The 21,065-nt window shown below is 38.5% G+C and overlaps 1 protein-coding gene across 1 annotated transcript in view; it reads left to right on the forward strand.

The window, feature by feature from the left end:
- Positions 1 to 21,065, forward strand: part of LOC127658329 (polypeptide N-acetylgalactosaminyltransferase 1) — a 133,506-nt gene that overhangs the window by 52,860 nt on the left and 59,581 nt on the right. The gene's annotated exons all lie outside the window — the stretch shown is intronic.

The following is a 21,065-nucleotide window of genomic DNA, read 5'->3' on the forward strand; positions in this document are numbered from 1 at the left end:
TTTGTAGTCCAACTATTTCTTCCATAAAGTACATCACTATGTGACACATTTGCATAATGCCTGGCTTAGGGCTATTTTGGCCAGACCTCAAACAAATGTAGTTACAGCAGAGGCCAGGATGAGTTGGGTTAGTGTTGCGCCATGTCGAGAAGATGCTGTTTTCTTCACTGTGAAAGCAAAATATCTTTGTTTGGACATCCAAAGGCAGACAAATTGAAGAATCACTGGTTAAAATGTATTTTTACCACTATTCCTCAGCAGTACAACCACAAATTGCCGGATTTTCAAGACGGTTACTCCTGAAAGACGTGCAGTTCCCACTTTGTTGGGACAATCTGGTGCTTCAGAATCACAATCTCTGAGTATATTTTATTGTGTGTGGATTTATCTGCTACTGAGTGTTCAAAAGCAGAGTTTTGTGTTTTAGCTACAGTTTACACGCAGTGCACAGCTGTAGGCCCCTGCTAACCAGCTAGATAATGTTTTTGTGTTGAAATAGTTTTGCTAATCACTTTTACTTACAATTGTGCAGAATTATGCAGATAGTTTGTCATTCTTACTATCATGAATAGTGATCAAGTGTGGAGATGTTTAAATCTTTTACAAACGGTCATTTTACATTTGCAATGCACAGTAGTGCTCGGCTAACTTGCTATGTAATGTTATTGTTTTGGCAAGGTTTTATTCAGCTGTGGGCTGGCTTTTACCTAAAACTGTATAACATGTAAAATGGTCATTCTCAAGAGTCTTAAATAATTACAAGCTGTAATGTTACGTCCGCTATCAGTAGTCCATGGTTAACTTGCTCACTAACCCTCTAATACACCCGGTAATGTCCAAAGGGAGTAAGCCTCTGTCCTCCATTCATAGCTCGGGCAAAAGAAGTTCAGCTGCACCCATTCCAGCAAAAGATGACTAATTTAGATGTCTTTTACTTGAAGCTTTGTTAGGTTCACAATAATCAACAGTGTACTTGTAAGAAAGCTACAAAATTAAAATGTACAGGTGAAACTCGAAAAATTAGAATATCGTGCAAAAGTTCATTAATTTCAGTAATTCAACTTAAAAGGTGAAACTAATATATTATATAGACTCATTACAAGCAAAGTAAGATATTTCAAGCCTTTATTTGATATAATTTTTATGATTATGGCTTACAGCTTATGAAAACCCCAAATTCAGAATCTCAGAAAATTAGAATATTACATGAAATCAATAAAAAAAAAGGATTTTAAATACAGAAATGTCGGCCCTCTGAAAAGTATAATCATGCATATGTACTCAGTACTTGGTTTGGGACCCTTTTGCATTAATTACTGCCTCAATGCGGCGTGGCATGGATGCTATCAACCTGTGGCACTGCTGAAGTGTTATGGAAGACCAAGATGCTTCAATAGCGGCCTTCAGCGCTTCTGCATTGTTTGGTCTCATGTCTCTCATCTTTCTCTTGGCAATGCCCCATAGATTCTCTATGGGGTTCAGGTCAGGCGAGTTTGCTGGCCAATCAAGCACAGTAATACCATGGTCATTGAACCAGGTTTTGGTACTTTTGGCAGTGTGGGCAGGTGCCAAGTCCTGCTGGAAAATGAGGTCAGCATCTCCATAAAGCTTGTCTGCTGAAGGAAGCATGAAGTGCTCTAAAATGTCCCGGTAGACGGCTGCGTTGACTCTGGACTTAATAAAGCACAGTGGACCAACACCAGCCAATGACATGGCTCCCCAAACCAACACAGACTGTGGAAACTTCACACTGGACTTCAAGCATCTTGGATTGTGTGCCTCTCCATTCTTCCTCCAGACTCTGGGACCTTGGTTTCCAAATGAGATGCAAAATTTGCTCTCATCAGAAAAGAGGACTTTGGACCACTGAGCAACAGACCAGTTCTTTTTTCTTTAGCCCAGGTAAGACGTTTGACATTTGAAGCCCATGTCCAGGACCCGTCTGTGTGTGGTGGCTCTTGATGCAGTAACTCCAGCCTCAGTCCACTCCTTGTGAAGCTCCTCCACACATTTGAATGGCCTTTTCCTGACAATCCTCTCCAGGCTACGGTCATCCCTGCTGCTTGTGCACCTTTTTCTTCCACACTTTTCCCTTCCACTTAACTTTCTATTAATGTGCTTTGATACAGCACTTTGAGAACATCCAACTTCTTTTGCAATTACCTTTTGAGGCTTTCCCTCCTTGTGGAGGGTGTCAATGATGGTTTTCTGCACAACTGTCAGGTCAGCAGTCTTCCCCATGATTGTGAATTCAACTGAACCAGACTGAGAGACCATTTAAAGGCTCAGGAACCCTTTGCAGGTGTTTTGGATTAATTAGCTGATTAGAGTGTGACACTTTGAGCCTACAATACCGAACCTTTTCACAATATTCTAATTTTCTGAGATTCTGAATTTGGGGTTTTCATAAGCTGTAAGCCATAATCATCAAAATGATATCAAATAAAGGCTTGAAATATCTTACTTTGCTTGTAATGAGTCTATATAATATATTAGTTTCACCTTTTAAGTTGAATTACTGAAATTAATGAACTTTTGCACGATATTCTAATTTTTCGAGTTTCACCTGTACCTCTGTGAAACTTCCTGCTCAAGTCGAGCTTACGAAGGTGGTTCGGTTTGATCAGCTTGTTCTTCCAAACTTTCATTATCTGACTTGGGCCGCTGTTACCATAGTTACAATAGTGTTTACAGAGCTTACAGGGTGTTACGTTTCAGACACACGCTCTACGCGGTTGACCAATCACAACAGACTAGGCCAGCTGACCAATCAAAATCAGACTGGGCTTTTCAGAAAAGGGGGCTTTAAAGAGACAGGAGGTAAATCTGCATTTTTGTCGGAGTATGAAGAATGGGGAAAAGAAATGTCTGGTATGAGAAAAATAATGTGTTTTTTGAACATTAAAGCATGTAAACCTATTCTCGTAGACCCCCAAAATAAAATTATGAACCTGTAAATTAGCATAATATGGGCACTTTAAAACAATAAATTATTATTTTGTCATATATATACTTGGACAGACGGAGACTGTAGCTTGACTACACAAAACCAGCTGTAGCTCTATTATAACTAACATGTAAATATACTAACTTATAATCTTCTGCCAAAGGTGAAAATTATCAGTGAATAATGACTCCAATTGTGGCTCTGAAAACTTAGAATATAGCACATATATATCTTATGGAATACATTTATAGCATTTTGTTGTCTTCATGGGGCTTGATGGCTCTGATCACTCTTAACTGTCATTGTACAGCAATAGCAACATAACGATTCTTAACAAATTTCTACTGTTGTTGTCCATATAAGTGTATAATGTCTGTCTATCTATCTATCTATCTATCTATCTATCTATCTATCTATCTATCTATCTATCTATCTATCTATCTATCTATCTATCTATCTATCTAGGATAGTAGATGTAATAGAACTGCATAAAAGAAATGAACTTCATTTAGGACATAAAAAAAAAACCAAAAGTGAAAACGCTTTTCTTAACTGTGTTGAAAATAGATGTGAGAAACCATGAGAGTTTCCTGCTCACTGTTTCCATCTATTTCCAAACACACACATACACTTTGTCTCTGAGTCGCTGACATCACCACTCACTACCGGTGTCTGAATTTAGACATTGTGAACTATTGTTGCATTCTGGGTAATGCTGCTGAGCTCTTAAAACCATATGGATCTGAGCATGTCCTGCTACAGTATTACATTACCAGTAGGCCTGTCTTCGTAAGCACACATAGGATGAATGGGGTTAGTGAGAATCATTCATCTCTTGATCCACATCCTCTTCTCCTTCTTTTCTTCTCTCTCTTCATCCTGCTTTACATAACTGCTGCAGAGGCTTAAGTGTATGTTTATTTAAGGACTTTGGTTTTTCTATGTAAAGACAGAAGGGAATATTTTCATACTGCTGCCAGATAATGTTTGGTTAAAGGCCCACACACTTGTGCCTTGTCACTGTGTGTGACGTCTGAACTAGTCCAAACCACGTCTGAAGCTGTATGAATAGTAGAAAAAAATGTGCTTTAGACAGAAGTGACTCCCCTTACACTGCTGATTCTCTAAATGGCAGAAAATATATGAACACCCCCTTGGACTTAACATATGTAAATAACTGAGTTACACCCATTTCTTTCAGGTGCATAAATCAGGCATGCAGCCATACAATCTCATTTGAGAAACAGTTGGGGCCCTTATCTATTCCAGGATGACAATACCCTTGGCTTGTGCACTAAGTGAGGTCCATAAAGAAATGGTTTACTGAGTTTGGTGTGGAAGAACTTTACTAGTCTGCATAAATCCCAGACTTTAACATCTTTGGGATAATTGGAATCCTAATTGTGAGTTCCCTGCTGATGCCTTTGTGTCTGAATTGGAGAAAATCAATATCTAGTGGAAAGCCTTTACAGAAGAGTAGAAACTGTTATAGCAGCAAATAGTGGACCAGCCCCCTATCAATGCACATGGTTTTGAAATTAAATGTTCAATAAGCATATTTTGTTGGGATGCCCACATGCTTTTGTCCTTGTAGTGTAGCATACGTTTTTCTGAAGCTGGACATCTCAGTACAGCCAGGGCTATTCATGGAGTCATTTTGAGATGTGAGCTTTTAGTGATAACTGCTTTGGGACTGTCACAGCCAGGATTCCTTTGCCTATCATCCAGCTGGTGTTTGAGTACATTTATTATGCATGACTGTATCTTGGTTGTGTCTTAATTATGGAACTAAGTCTCGCAGTTCCATCCTGCTCAAAGCTGGATTTTCTCTTTGAGGTTTTATCATTATACACTCATAGACACACACATATTCACAAACCTCCACATTTTTAGCACCTCTCCTGAATACATGATGAATTATAAATCCAGGAAACTGACATCTATTTCCAGTTGTCTCTCTCTCTCTCTCTCTCTCTCTCTCTCTCTCTCTCTCTCTCTCTCTCTCTCTCAATGTAGAGACTGGCCTTCACTCTTTGTTCTGATGCAAGCATTTTTTTTGTACATTTCAAAATATTTAAAAGAACAGTTTAGTCAAAATATTTTATTCTGTCCTTATTTACCCTCATGTCATTCCAGACTTGTATAACTTTCTATCTTCTGTGGAATACAAAAGGAGATATTTTGAAGAATGTATTGGATTATCTTTTACATGCAATCACAATGAATGAGGACTGAAGTTTGTAAGCTTCGAAAAGGATGCAAAAGCACCATAAAATTATCATAAAAGTGATCTATATGACTTGTGCGGTATATTCCAAGTGTGAGGAACTGACCTCACATGGACACGATTATGCTTAATAAGCAGACTGTGTGTGATCACGTAAACACATTATACAGCTTTCCTTTATCATTGTAAGGTAATAAATTACTTGATAATAAACCAACTGACACAGGTAGATTTTTGCCTATTACGCCGATTTTGCGTTGCATGTAAACACTTTTATTGGCATTCTTACCGGCTTATCCAATGTATGCGGTTTTCTTGCTTTTTCTGATTTTTTAAATAAGATGATTTTTGGAACTTATTGGTGTGCATGTAAAAAACAAACAAACAAAACAAATAGTCTTTATTTACATCACTGACATTTACCAGAATTGGCTTTTTGCTAATCAGTTGTAAGGGGAGGGCATTCTCATTCTAGAAAGCATTTGATTGGATACAAATCTGTATAGAGCAACATTAGCAATCAATATTTTTGGTCTGTTTATCCAGAAGAACAAAAATTGTCCATGTTTTAGGGGTGTACTTATTAAAAGCGCATTTTGTCAACACTAAGGAGCTCATTAACTTTTTAGGTGGCTTCAAAGCTAAAAGACATTGACAAAATGCTATAAAATTCATGGGGCCTGTACAAGAGATGTTTTCAACTGGTCTACTTTCAGGATCCAGATTTTACATGGTGATGGAGTACTGAAAAGTATCCCAAACCGTTTTTTAAATGCATAAACATCAGCAGAAGAGTTATTTGCCAGTGAACCCAAAGTAGTTGAAGCATGTTTTATCCTTGAAAACCATGAACAAATCTATGTACGGCTAAACCGTACATAGATTTGTTCATGGTTTTCAAGGATGAAGGTATATCATACAACTTCTCGATGTAGGCATCTGCCTAATGTGGCGAGCTAATACCAAGTGATGATGGATTTGTACCAAAATACACCTTTTACATCAACAACAAAAGATATGGAGAACATTTTATTAAAAAGTTAAAAGGATGGGCAAGGAGGAGGCGAGAACCGGCAGAACAGTCAACATAACTTTAATTACATAAATTAACTTAAACTTAAACACACACACACACACACACACACACACACACACACACACACACACACACACACACACACACACACACACACATGTAGTGTTTCCATGTTTTATGGGGACTTTCCATAGACATAATGGTTTTTATACTGTACAAACTTTATATTCTATCCCCTAAACCTAATCCTACCCCTAAACCTAACCCTCACAGAAAAATTTCTGCATTTTTACATTTTCAAAAACATAATTTAGTATGATTTATAAGCTGTTTTCCTCATGGGGACCGACAAAATGTCCCCACAAGGTCAAAAATTTCAGGTTTTACTATCCTTATGGGGACATTTGGTCCCCACAAAGTGATAAATACACGCTCACACACACACACACACACACACACACACACACACACACACAGAGTGGCCACATATGTCTCTCTCTCTCTCTCTCTCTCGAACTGGCATCCCTGGCTCCTCTTTATCCCTCTCCTGGCTAATTGGTCTGATTCAGCGCCGTGAATCCATCGTTATGGTCCAACACGCCCTCCTCATCACACTCCTCCACCGCCTCTGAAACCTCTGGCATGACTTACACCCCTCCCTTCCTGGAGCCCTGGGAGAGAAAAGAAGAAGGAGAGGAGAGGAGAGAGAAAAACTCGCTCGCCAGTCCCTGAACATGCCTTCGCCTGGTCCTCAGCCACTTTTCCGCCCTGTGGCGGATGACAGCCGCTCCTACCCTGGTGGAATGCACCATGTCCTCCAACCCTTGGCGGATGGAAAGGTCTTCTCTGCTTCCTGATGAATGACAGTGGTGCCTCCGACTCCAGGCGGCTGGCAGCGGCGACTCCGTCCCCTGATCTTAACCTTTTCACCCCAGTTATGAAAAGTTTTTTTTCATTTCAGTCCTGTTGATGGCAGTAAGAGATGTTGACACGCTTTCAGCAGGTTCTGCTGTCCCTGACCTTCCCATGACTGGGAATAGCTTTGCCCCTCTGAAAGACACCTAAATGAAAGTTTCACATAGTGAAATGCAGCAGTCTTGCATCTCCTGTCCACTCCCCATTTTAAGCTCTGACTGCACAATTTTTTATCTATGTAGAAGTTAAACAGCACGTTTATGCACACACAAGCTCATAAATGAAAAGAGGCGTTAAAGCTAAAATGTGTAATTTGTCACTATCATAACCAAATGGAACCGCAAAAAAATAATGAAAGTTTTCAAATAGGTTTCACAAGCATGGAACATCCACAAGATTAAATAAATGGTTCTATAGTTTAAAAGAGTATCTCAGTTATTCAGTGTCTTTCTTTAAAACCTAAAATATTGGTTCTCCATCAAAACACATTGAGTACTATTACTTCAACTGATGATATTGTTATTTTTATTTTTGTTCAAGCATTGTAAATCATTTAATAGTATTTCATTATTATTTAAAATTAATCTATGCCATGCTATTCATTTAAATTTTTAACCACAAATGGAAGTTGCTGGTCCAGGAAGAGAGATATATCTGCTTCTATGAGAGTGCAGCTGTCAGCGTATCTTCTCCTCACTTGCACAGGTGATAGTAAAGCGATTTAAATAGCGCAGTTGTTGCTTAAGAAATGTATCAAGCGTCCCGTATGCACTGTTCTAACTGTTTGCTCTGTGAGTAGAAGATAAAACCTTTATCATCATGTGTGCACACTGTCCTGACAATCGAGTGACCTGCAATGACAAAAGCCAATGAAATGGAGAGCAGGCAAGAGTAGATAAAGGCATTGGCGGAAAGGGGGAGAAAAATGTATTAAATGAAAACATTACCAACATCTCCTGAACCGCTGCCTCGTCATTATTTTTGTCTGTGTTTTCCCCTGTTGTGTGCAAATCGAGCTTGCAAATTATGGGCGCAAGCTCGTCTTTTATGTTGTTTGTTGGCTTCTTATCATTAATAAATTCTCCCGTTGCTATGTGCGTGGGTTTGTGAAATAATTTCAGGATCGTAGTTTCATTTGGGCACAAATGTTATGTGTTTGATACAGCTGATCTGCAAACAGTTGTTTGTGCACTTGACTTTAGTGTATGCACTTAACTCACTTCTTTGTTTCCACATCTGTCTTTGTTGTGCACCACAGCTCTGCTGTGATTTAAACTGAACTCAGAATCGATTATGATTCTTTTGAGAATCGATTCAGAGTCGTTTGAGTATGGCTGAAATGATTTTTTCCAACAGCTCTACTAAATATCAGGAATTTTAGAAAGTTATTGTATAGTCCTATACTTAAATACATTTATGAATAAATGGCATATTATATTGAATAAATATAAAATGGTATTATTTAGTGAGAGCTAAAGCAAATTGGCACCTGCTATTGGGGGTCTTAGTAAATCAGGATAGTGACTTAAAGGGAGTGTTTCAGATCTTTGTGTGTGTATGTATAAGAGAGGTACTAGTTGACGAATTGCTATCCAATCAGAAGAAGTCTATCCAGAATCATTCATTTTCAATGAGAGATGCGGATTTAATCTAACATGTTGTGGCAGGGCGGAGGGCGGGGCCAGGTCGTGATCCTACACACCCGGTCCCGTATTAGGCTATTCAAGCCTCTGAGGTATAAAGGTCGGTGTGGTGGTGGCGTAGTGGCTAAAGCACAGGGCTGTTAATCAGAAGGTTGTTGGTTTGAACCCCACGGCCACCACCACTGTGCATTTCGGGGACTCGGGCATCTGACATCAGATCAAATTTACAACTGCTGGCTAATTCTAAATGAAGATTTTTTTTAAATTGTTATTCATGTCAGCACCAATGATGTCTGGCCACGCCAGTCAGAGATCACTAAAGATAATGTTAAAGAGGTTTGTGGACTACCACTCTTGGAGTTTGCGAGTTCAAATTCCAGGACATGCTGAGTGACTCCAGCCAGGTCTCTTAAGCAACAAAATTGTCCCGGTTGCTAGGGAGGGTAAAGTCACGTAAGCTCCTTGTGGTCACTATAATGTGGTTACGCGGTAACACGCTCAACATGCCATGTGATAAGATGCTTGGGTTGATGGTCTCAGATGCGTAGGCAACTGAGGTTCGTCCTCTGCCATCCAGATTGAGGTGAGTCTCTACACCACAATGAGGACTTGGAGTGCTTTGGGAATTGGGCATTCCAAATTGGAGAGAAAAGAAAAAAAAGAAAAAAAGATGTGTGTGATTTTGCGAAAACGATGTCAAACACTGTAATATACTCTGGCCCCCTCCCTGCTCGTCGTAGTAATGAGGTTTATAGTTGATTCATTTCACTGAACAGCTGGAGGTCTGAAGGTTGTCCAGAGAATAGCATAGGCTTTATAGACAATTGGAAGAGTTTTTGGAGTAGACCTGACCTGCTAAAGAGAGATGAACCTTATCCCTCCAGGGAATGTGCCGCTCTCCTCTCTAGTAATTTGGCTCATGGTATCAATAGGGCCAGGAAGCAGACAAACTGGTTAATCCAGCTGAGTGACTCCAGCCAGGTTTCCTAAGCAACCAAATTGGCCCGATTGCTAGGGAGGGTAGAGTCAATTGAGATAACCAAAAAACAAAAACAAGCAAAACATAATTAAAGGTAAACATCATATAAAGGTAGGGCTACTAAACATTAGATCTCATTTAACCAAAGCACTAATTATAAATTAAATTCTTACTGATCATAGTTTGGATGCGCTCTGTTTGACTGAAATCTAGCTTAAACTGGATGAATATATTAGTTTAAATTAATCTACTCCCCCAAGTCATTGTTATAAACTTAAGCTTTGTCTGAAGGGTAAAGGAGGAGATGTTGCTACAATTTACAGTGAAGTTTTTGGTGTTACTCAGAGGGCAGGATATAATTAAGTCTTTTGAATTAATAATGCCGTATTCTGATTTCCTGGCTGTATGTGCAAATTTTCTATACGATCTTGTAGTTACTGTATATATGTATAATTGTTGATGACTTCAACATTCGCACAGATAATGAAACTGACACATTGGGATTAGCATTTATCAATATTCACAACTTTCTTGGAGTCAGACAAAATGTGACAGGACCAAATCCATTACCATAATCATATGCTATTTAATTCTGTCATATTATAGAAATTCTATCGCAGAGCGATTACATCTCAGATCATTACCACCTTTCTTGTTTGCTGCGATATCAGCTAATGTAACTCAATCTACACAACACTTCATGTAGAAATATTCTTTTGACCACTAAAGATAACTTCACTAATGACCTTTTGTCTCAAATACTCAGTAAGCCAAAATGTCTAGAAAAACTTGGTGTAATAACAGAAAATATAAATACAGTCTTCTCGAGCACTCTTGATAATGTCGCCTCTTCAATTAAAGAAAATTCACGAAAAAAGCCCCACACCATAGTGTAGCTCTCAAGAGAGAGACTCGGAAAATGCAGCGCTAGTGGAATAATACAAAATTTGTGGTATTTCACGGTGCATGGAAAGATTGTGTCTGTAGCTAGAGGCACTAAAAGCACTAAAAGATAAAAGTGTTAACTACATAAAGCTTTGAATGGTCTAGCTCCACAGCACTTAAGTGAACTTCTACCATGCTATGTTCCATCACGTTCATTATGATCACACAATTCTTGCCTGTTAATTGTTCCTAGAATATCAAAATCCACATTTCCTAATTTGCTCCAAAACTAAGGAACAATCTCCCTAACACTATAATTTATCCATCAACTCACAATTAGGCTGCTTTAGTTAAGTCTGCCAGAACCAGAATCATTTCTCAGAAACCTTTCTCATAATCTATCACTCTGGAATAAATTGAATGGCATCTATGCTAATTATTCTATTTGGTTCGGGATTTATATCCCGAGGTTACTAGAGCCAGCCAGATCCAGCTCCGTTCCTTCATGTGTTAGACTCCACTGCTACGTGCCGCTGAGTGATGATGACAAACTACAGCCGGTGCTAGCCAGACATCTCTTCAGTCTTTTACGATGGACTTCAGAGTATGAACTGATGCCAACTCCAACTGTAAGACAAAATCTTTGTTTAAACACTGGCCCTTAACACTTCGTTTACAAAGTTTAAACTATAACCTGCACTGCACACAAATAACTAATACTGGCATTATATTCATGCTGTTTAGCCAGAGGGGATCTGACCCCTACAGTGAGACTGGTTTCTCCCTAGGTTAGTTTTAATTTTAAGTTAAGTTTCAACTTGCTCACTGGGATTCTAAATACAATTATTATTTAACTATTTAATAATTTATTTTTATACACAATTTACAATTACACAATGATGACTCCAAGACTTTATAGATACTACAGTTTAATTTTCTGTTAATGCATTATTTTCTGTAAAGATGCCTTGAAATGATCTGTGTTGTGAAAAGCACTATACAAATAAAAATGACTTGACTTGTATACACGAGTAGGGATCCCAAAACTAGTCTAATGACACACACAAAAGAAATAATGCGGCAAATAAAATAAAAATAAATTCTCAATGTTGCCTTTTTATATCAACAGAAAAATCATTGAAATATATTGTAAATATTTTATTACCCAGAGCCCCACTGCCTGCATGCTAGTTTTCAATGACTTATGTCGTAGCGTACATGTGCACTCCTCTGATTAGCATGCATGTTAGTCGAGCTGAAATCTGATAAAGCACACTCAACTGGTTTTGATGACCTATTCGTACTATAATACCATCAGCTTTGTAATTCATTTATCCGGCTACTGTTTGGGATGAACTAATCTAATAAGCATAATTCATAATTTAATGACGCGCTGAATTCAAGACCTGCATGACATGCAGTGTGCAAAGTCTTTGCAAAGGTGCACATCCAGCTTGACTGAATTAGAATATGTAAATCTTTTATTGTATCTGCATTTTTTAAAAATGCACAAGAGGAGATAACGGCACTCTTACAAAGTTATCGTGATCTTGATTGACATATTCTCTTCTCTCCGTTGTGCCAGGTGTATCTAAAATAGGATAACTTCACCACTGCATTTAGAAAGGGAGATAACAGTGGGGGATGTACAAAGAGAAAGATGGAGAGATGGATAGAGAGGCTATGTGATTGAGGAGGAGAAGCTGTAGGGGTTTAATTTGCTTTTCTCTAACAGACGGCAACAGCCAAAGAAAGTTAATTACCCTCCAGTCTTGCATCCTAATGTGTGTGCGTGATCCGATCAGGGGTGCAAGCGAGTGAGTGTGTGTCAGTTTGTGTAATTTTGCACCCATCTGCTTTACTTCTTTAGCATGTGTTCTCTCCATTTCACTCATTCTCTTCCTATGTTCCCTCTCATCTCTGTGATTTTGTTCCTCAGCATCTTTTAGTAAATTTTTAACCTTGTTTTATAAATTTTAATACACACGAGAAAAGGTACATTTTAAGATCACTGCATTCAGTGAAAACTGTCATATTTTTTACTTTGTTTACTCTAAATTTCACTCTTTGAAATTTGTCTATATATTTTAATGTATATTGTGTATATTATATATAATTTACGTACGTTATACCTTCTAACTTGTTTTTATAGTTTTTTGGTGCAATTTGCTGCATACTGTATAGTGTTTTTGTCTGGCTGCTAATGCTTCCCAATTTCCCACACAAGATTAGGGACTACTTTCACTAACATTTAACATTTAAAAGGACATTTTGTTATTGACTAGTCGAATAGTCTGAAAGAATCTCTCAAAAAAGATTGTAAGTAAAGATGATCCATCTGAAATACATTAATATATTATTCCAACAGCCAAATACATTACTAAATGCAGCTAAAAAAGGGCATACATTTGCAACATACTTGCCCTGAATTATGATCATTGTACATTAAGCATTCGCCGAAAATAAATTGAATTCACTAAGAAAGACATATAGAAAAAAATTGTATGCGCTGAAAAGCTGTACATATTTTGTGACATGCCATATGATCTATTATGATCAAAATATGACAGCTGTTTGGTTAAGAAAGTTAGCTAATAACAGTTTTATTAAATTAAAGCTGTGAATTAATTATATTTTAAAAATGAGCTAGGATAAAAGAAATAACCTTATGAGAAACATAAACCTAATATAATGTCCTAAAACATGACATCCAAGAGTTTGCCAATTTAGCAGTCAGTATTTCATCGAAAACTGGCCTACATAATGAACTGGCAGGGTAAAAATAATGTGGAAAGAAAGTCATACCCAGCCTACAATAGCCATGTACATCTATCTGACTGTCTGTCTGTCTGTCTATCTATCTGTGATTGAGAGCCTGTGAATTGGTCTGCATCACGGGATTTTACTGTGTTAAATTGACTTATTTATTATCTTACTCACAATTAATTAATTGGGTTTTGTTGTACAAATGCTTTATCCATCCTATTTATTGGTTTTATTTTTAACTCTCATTTTAACTCATTCTTATGTATTTATTCAAAGATATTGTTTTTAATAATGGAGAGGTGATGGTTAATTTTATTTAATAATGGTATGTTTCAATTGGAAAAGGTGGGAACATTTTCCTATTTAACCCAGCCGCCACTAGAGGGAAAACAATATGGATGATGATTGTTTGGAGCACATGGGGCGTTTTCCAAACAGCAGTTTTGCGCCCTTGAAGGGCACTGCGTGAAGGGGACGCCTCTCGAATGTTCGTTCCAAACAAAAGTACGATTTTTCACAAAGAGCCCTTTTACAAGAATATTAGTGAAGGGTACATTCATTAAATAATTACATGCTCCCTTTTGAGTGCCCACATCAAGAGATCTGTCCTTCGAAGGGAGTCGGGCATAGGGATGATCACTTTCAATTACAATTCTCCCATGAACCAGGTTGCTAGCGCTGCTTGAACTCAATATACTCAGGCCTCCATTGTTTAGGGAGGGGGGTAGGTACTGGTCTTATTACCAAAAACAGGCCTAGCTTTTAGACTGTTTTTGTAACCTTTGTTTTATGATTGCTTTTAAACACTAAACACTATTTATTTGCACTTTATTTGCTTTTTAAACACTATTTAAACACTATTAATTTGCACTTCCAACTAAATAAACATATTTATGGAATGCCATTCCTTCTCTATAGTGTGATTCTCTTTGTGACTGCCTTGGACTTGCCTGTGACTGCTCTCAATTGTCTGTCCGTCTGTCTGTCTGTCTCATAATCCATGTCTCTCTCTCTTTCTTGCTCTCGAACACAGGTGGTGGGCCTGTCCATATGTTTCAGTATCAGATAACTGCATGAATATTGCATGATGTGAAGACACGTTAAGAAGCCCTGGCAGGAAGTGACACTCAGAACCCCTAGCGAACAATCACTGCACTGGTCTGATATTTGTAGATGGTGTGTGTTAGTGTATTCTTGTGCTCTAGCTGCTATACTTTGCATCGCAGGTGCAGTAGATGTATCAAGTGAGTAACATGATCTGTGAGACAATAGTATTTGTCCAAGGAAGTGTGTTTGTTTTGCACATTTAAATGAATCAGATAACATGTCAATGAGAGAACAAGATGTTAAAGGGAGAGAGATTAATTTGTTCAGACTGTTTTGCACAGTGGAGTGGAGGGAGGACAAATTGATTGCGCTGATTTTTGTGATGCTCAAAGGGAAAGTTCACGCAAAAATGAAAAATATGTAATTTACTCATCCTCATGTCGTTCCAACTTTGTATGATTTACTTTGTTCTGTTGGAACAAAGAAGGAAATATTTTGGAGAATGTACTGGCTGCTCTTTTCAATACAATTGCAATATATGAGGAACTGTAACTTTAAGGATACATTAAGGATGCAAAATCACCATAAAAGTATAATTAAAATGTCTCCCATATTACAACTCTTCTGAAGACATACAAGTCATTGTACATTGAAATTCTCGACATGCACAAGTTCTTGGAAAAAGTAACGATATCCTATTCTTGAACAAATTGCTTTTTTCTTCTTTCTTGGATCTCTTCAATCAGTTGGTTGATCTGGTTCACAGAAGCTGTCCGAGTGATTCATTCACCAATGGGCTGATTTGATTCTTGAGTTCAACTCTCTGACTCGTTAACAGTATCTGGTCTCATCGTTGTCAAGTTAACAGCTCACAGGAGGGGAAGATTATTGCACATTTCTGTATGTTTTGTATCCTCACACAGAGCTGTGGAATGACTTCAGATGATTTGGCATATTACTATCTCAAACAAAACTCTTGAATGGCTTTCAAAGAGTCTGTTTTACAAACCTTGCAAACTTTGGCTTGACAAATCCATCCACTAGTTTCCTTGGATGCATTTATTGGAGTAGCCTGGGAACTTGTAACAGGCTACTCCAATTAGGCTAAATAACCAATAAGATATCTGCTGGCAGATGTACACTGCACCCTCACACACCCCTCCATGTTTGCTCCATATAAGTACGTCAACAACATGCACATTTTCTCTGTGTTCTTTTGTATAATCTGTCCTGTCCTATTAGTGTGAGCGAGAGTGTCATTTAGAAACTTTTGTTTGTGATGTCATACTTTGCCATTTTGTGCCAATGCATCTGAGATGTGTGTGTGTGTGGCTGTTTTTATCTCACGAAATTGTCCACAGGTGTGTTTGTGTGTGTGTTGTCAGGGTGATGAATGTTGTACCCAGCTGGCGTGGACACGGGCCTTTGGTGTTGCTACTGTGATGGACGAAGGCCACCAGAACAGTGGCGTTTCTCACTGTGCCAGTTCTAAACTTGAGCTTAACACACACATTCTCTCTATCTGCTGGAGAGACCCCCTCAAAGCCATCCAATGCCAGCAGTTTTTGGCAAGTTTTCCACAGCTATAACAGCATGCTGGTCCTTTCTGACATTTAATATTTATATAATTTAAATATCCGTTAATAGTCGCACCTGCTGTATATTAGTACTCAGACACTGACTCTTAGGCTGTATTTAATGACTGTCACGCTCTTACACTGATGTACTGTAGTAGATGTATGGATACTATATTATTATTTTGATATACTGTATATGTTGCTGTAACAATTACGACGGTAAAGAGGATTGTGGGACCAGGTTGAAAAAGCACATAGACATTAATTGTCGAAGACTTTTCAGCATTCCACAATAACACTTTCATTCAACATATGCACTGCTTTTCAGCACCTGCACTTCTGACATGCAGACCCACACAAACAGCTTCCTGCATCTCTCTCTCCCGTCTGCTGCTGTCTCTTCTCCTTAAATACATCCGCTCCCCCTCACTGGAACGTGAGACCATTGTGGCACACAGGTGAAAGTCATTCGCCACTTATCTTCCCGGCTTACTCTGCCCAGACGCTGCTCAGCCCCGCCCTGCTCACCAGTTGCATATATGTACTATTGTGTACCTCAATAAAATGTCTGCTAAAAATGTTAGCGTCTCTTAAAACATGGTTTTAAGAACAGCACATCTCCTCACATTGAACACACGGTAGTTCTGTGCTGTTTTGCTGAGTTTTGGAGAGATGAAAATACAATGGCATGACGTAATGCTAGGATATTAGAAGTAGGATATTGTTTTGTTTTGTGACAAAGAAGATATTAAAGATATTCCTTATCATAGACTTAAGCTACACACTGTCCTGGATTTCACTCAGTATTACTATATACTGGGACTGCCAAATGTAATAGACTTACTTTTATTTGACATTAAATCTGTTTTCCTGTTGTGATATCAAAAACTTGAATTGCACTTTTGCTTCTTTTTTAAGAGGCGATGGATTAAGTCTGAATGCATTACATTATGAAAGGAAATAAAAGCTATGAAGAACATTTCTACAAATTAAAAAATTGAGAGGCCTATTAATTTAATTGACTCCAAAATATGATTATGTTTAAGAAACTGCCGAAATATGGCATTGAATCTTATGGTTATTAAAAAACTTGCTGCTATCTGTTTTAGGCAGATAGTTGCACGTAAACAAGATATCCTCATGTTTGACAAACAAAACATATTATGATGTACACAGATGTTATACACACCCCAAAACAGTGTATAGTCAGAATAGGAAGATTAAATATGAAGAATTAGTTTACTGCATTACCGTTTTTGTCTAGCTGGCAGGGCAGAAAAGGGATTTTTGAGAGTACTGGTCTGCTCACCTATAGTGTCGTAATGTTGTGCAATGTTTGGAGTGAATGGAACCATTGTTTATATTGAAATGACTTCACCTGACTTCATCAAGCCCGCTTCATGTGTGTGCTTCAGCGGTTGTGTTCATGGAGATATGAAATGCTGCACAATGTATAGTGCGCGTTCAAGCCATATTTTATTTCGGATGACTGTACACACTGTTCCATAAGGCCACCTAATTACCTGTCATTTCTTGACACTGCTTCAGTTCCCGCTCCATTTTAAACCAACTAGGTTCTGTCTGACACTTTTGGAGCCTGACTGATTGTCATCCAGCAGCTTGTTCTGTGAGAGATAGGCAGAGATTTGATTGAAACTGCCCTTTCAAGTGTTTTTGCCATGAATGGTATGAGAGAGACTGGTCTGTAGTGTTCTATTTGTGTGGGGTTAAGTGTGGGTTTCTTCAGCAGCGGTATTACTTGAGCCTGCTTAAATGTAGTGGAAAAAGTGCCTGTAAGTAGAGATGTGTTAATTGTGTGTGTGAGTGCAGGTTGGATGGACGGAGAGAGGGCCTGGAGAAGGTGAGAAGGAATGGGGTCAAGGGAACAGGTGGTGGGGTGGTTGGAGAGGAGGAGTTTAGAGACCTCAGTGTCAGTCAGAGGAGAGAACATAGAGACAGAGGAGTTGCATACAGGAGACGAGTGTTTGACTGGGTGAGGAGCTGAGAATGTATTGGTGATAGTTGTAAACTTTTTAGTAAAAAATGTGGCAAAGACATCTGCTGTTAGTGATGTGTCGGGGGGGGCAGAGAAGTGTGTTGAATGTTCTAAACAAGCTGCGAGTGTCTGTGGTGCTGTTGATCTTGTTGTGGTTGTAGGAAGTTTTTCAGATTTAATGTTATCTGAAAAGTTGCAAGCAGAGACTGATACTTAACCTAGATCTGCTGGATCTTTAGATTTCCGCCATCTCCTTTCAACTGCCCTGAGGTCACTCCGATGTTCACGAAGGACATTAAAGAGCCAAGGCTAGGCGCTTAGACGTGCTGGCCTAGAGGAGAAAGGACAGATGTTGTCTTGACAGCTTGTTAAAGTAGAGCTTAGTGTGTTTGTGGCAGTATTTACATCAAGAGTGGAAAATACATTTTGTGTGGGGAAGAGAGGTAGAGACAGTAGTGGAAAGTCAAGAGTGTGAAAGAGAACGGAGGTTACGGTGAAAGGAGACCAAAGATGGAGTCTGTTTTAATGTAGATGGGAGAGTCATGTTGAATAGAACAAAGTAGTGTCCAGAGACATGTAAAGGAGTAACAAGAATATTTGAGTTGGTACAGTTACATGTAAAAATGAGGTCCAGCTGGTTGCCAGATCTGTGAGTTGCTGTGGTGCTTAGTCTTTCCAATTCAAATGAGGCCAGAAGAGCATTCAGTTCAGTGGCCTGGGGTTTGTCTTAGTGCATATTGAAATCTCCAAGAACCACAAGTGTCTTACCATCATCCGGAAAGGAGGACAGCAGGACATCCAACTCCTCAAGAAAGTTTGTCTGCTGACCTGGAGGGTGATAGATGACAACAACATGTACTTTTGTGGGTTGCATTGTAGTAAAAGTGTGGAGTGTGGTGAAAAAGTCCAGTTGTTATGAATGTGCAAACCTGTTCCCCCACCCCTACCGGTGTGTCAAGGGGTGTGAGAGAAGTTGTTGGAGAGAACAGCAGGTGTTGCTGTATCCTCTGGATGTATCCATGTTTCTGTCAGTGTCAGGATGCTGAGGGTGTATTGTGTGGCAAAGGCTGGAATGAAGTCAGCTTTGTTCACAGCTGACTGGCAGTTCCAGAGTCCAACTGAGAAGGAGAGCGGAGCAGGTGCTGAAATGCAAAGTGGCCATAGATTGTGTGGGTTGCATGTTATCTCGCATATATATATATATATATATATATATATATATATATATATATATCTGTAAACGGTCTGCAACAGATAACAGGGATGTGCTTGAAGGCAACCGAAACTATGGGTCAGCCGAGGTGAAAAGCACGGGAACAAATGCGACTGCATAATTAATTATGATACACATTAGCAATAAATAATACTCTAGTGAAGCACTGTTTATAGACACTAAAAACAATGATGTTTTTACACACACTGGACAAACAACTCTAAATCTAGCAGCGAATACCCTAGGACAAGTCAAAACAATATAGCACACATAGCAACACACATTTAAGCGATTTAAAGGTCATTAAAGTACGCATATACATTTAAAAAAATGTAATCACTTATACGCTCTACTTTGTAATGCAAAAATAAAACTGTAAAAAAAAAAAAAAAAAAAGCTGAAAAAAGCTGAAAAAAGAGCTGCATCAATGCAATTATTATTATTATTATTTTCCCCCTCTTGTCATCTATGGCAACGTGGGCCAAATCAAAGGTAATCACGGGCCCTAGTTTGGGCATCTCTGCTCTAATGCAACTTATATCTGATGAGCAGTGGCAAGTAGGAAATCTTGTGTATTGTGTGATGTAAACTAAAGGATATTGGCTGTTTAAAAAAGTGATGAGCCCTTCAATATATCCTGACTCAACTTCCAGTTTTAATAGGAAATATGTCAATACAGGACAGAAACTGGACAAGCTATTTCATGCAGTCTTTAATCAAAGTTAATGGTTGGATTATATGAAGACTATTATAGGGGGAGATTTTGCACCCTTGCTTACATCAGAGGTCAAATTTGAGGTTGGGTTTAGTTTTGTTTTCTAGATTTGTTTTTAGTTAACTATTTAATTTAATGTTGAGAGACTAGCATTGTCAAACATCTAGTTAGTATTCTCAATTAAGAGCTTGAGCTGTTTTGTCCATAAAGGGGTCATGTCATGCAAAACAGGACTTTCCATGTTCTTTTGATATGAAAAAGCTTTGTGCACTATGTAAACATACTCTACATTTATAACGCAAAGCTCCCTGTCCAGTTCCTTCAGAACATTTATGAAAACTAAGCTGCAAAGTCGGTTCATTTAGAAACACAGCCATGAGAACATTAACATAAGTATGCCCATGTTTACATATCAACACCTATTCACTTCACCAATGTGTCAGGGGTGTTGCTTCTCATTTCACATTCAAGTTAGTCAGCCAATCATAATAGGTCATTGAAGTAAAGAAGTTTTAAAGATACAGTAGCCAAAACCAAGGGTCAAGGTTTGGGTGGTTAACAGAGTTACAAGTCACATGGCATGCTCGATGATATCCATAACTGAGTGCTTGTGAGCAATAGCAATAGCAGTAAACAGGCAACAAACTCTCAAAAGAGTTTCAGGTTGCCAACCAAGCAACTGCTTTTGAGATGAATGGGTATGTTAATGGCTAGTTCTCTCCAGGCACTTTAGGCCTCTTTGGCAAAAACAGCATGTTTATTTCTAAGAATCAGAGAGTGGGTGGACAATGACCCTGAAACAAAATTAAAGGAATAGCTCACCCAAAAATGAATATTCTCTCATTATTCACTTACACTGATGCCATCCCAGATGTGTATTACTGTCTTTCTTCAGCAGAACACAAATTAAGATTTTTAGAAGAAGACAGATCTCTGTTAGATCATTATAATGCAAGTAAATGTGTGCCAGCACATTGACGGTCCAAAGGTCATGTTTAGGCAACATAAAGGTAATCCACATGACTCCAGTCGATCAATTAATGTCTTCTGAAGTGAATCGATAGGTTTATGTAAGAAACAAGTCAATAATTAAAACGTTTTTAACTTTAAATCAGTGCT

The sequence above is a fragment of the Xyrauchen texanus genome, chromosome 17 (assembly GCF_025860055.1).
Source record: "Xyrauchen texanus isolate HMW12.3.18 chromosome 17, RBS_HiC_50CHRs, whole genome shotgun sequence".
In the NCBI taxonomy this organism is placed as follows: domain Eukaryota; kingdom Metazoa; phylum Chordata; class Actinopteri; order Cypriniformes; family Catostomidae; genus Xyrauchen; species Xyrauchen texanus.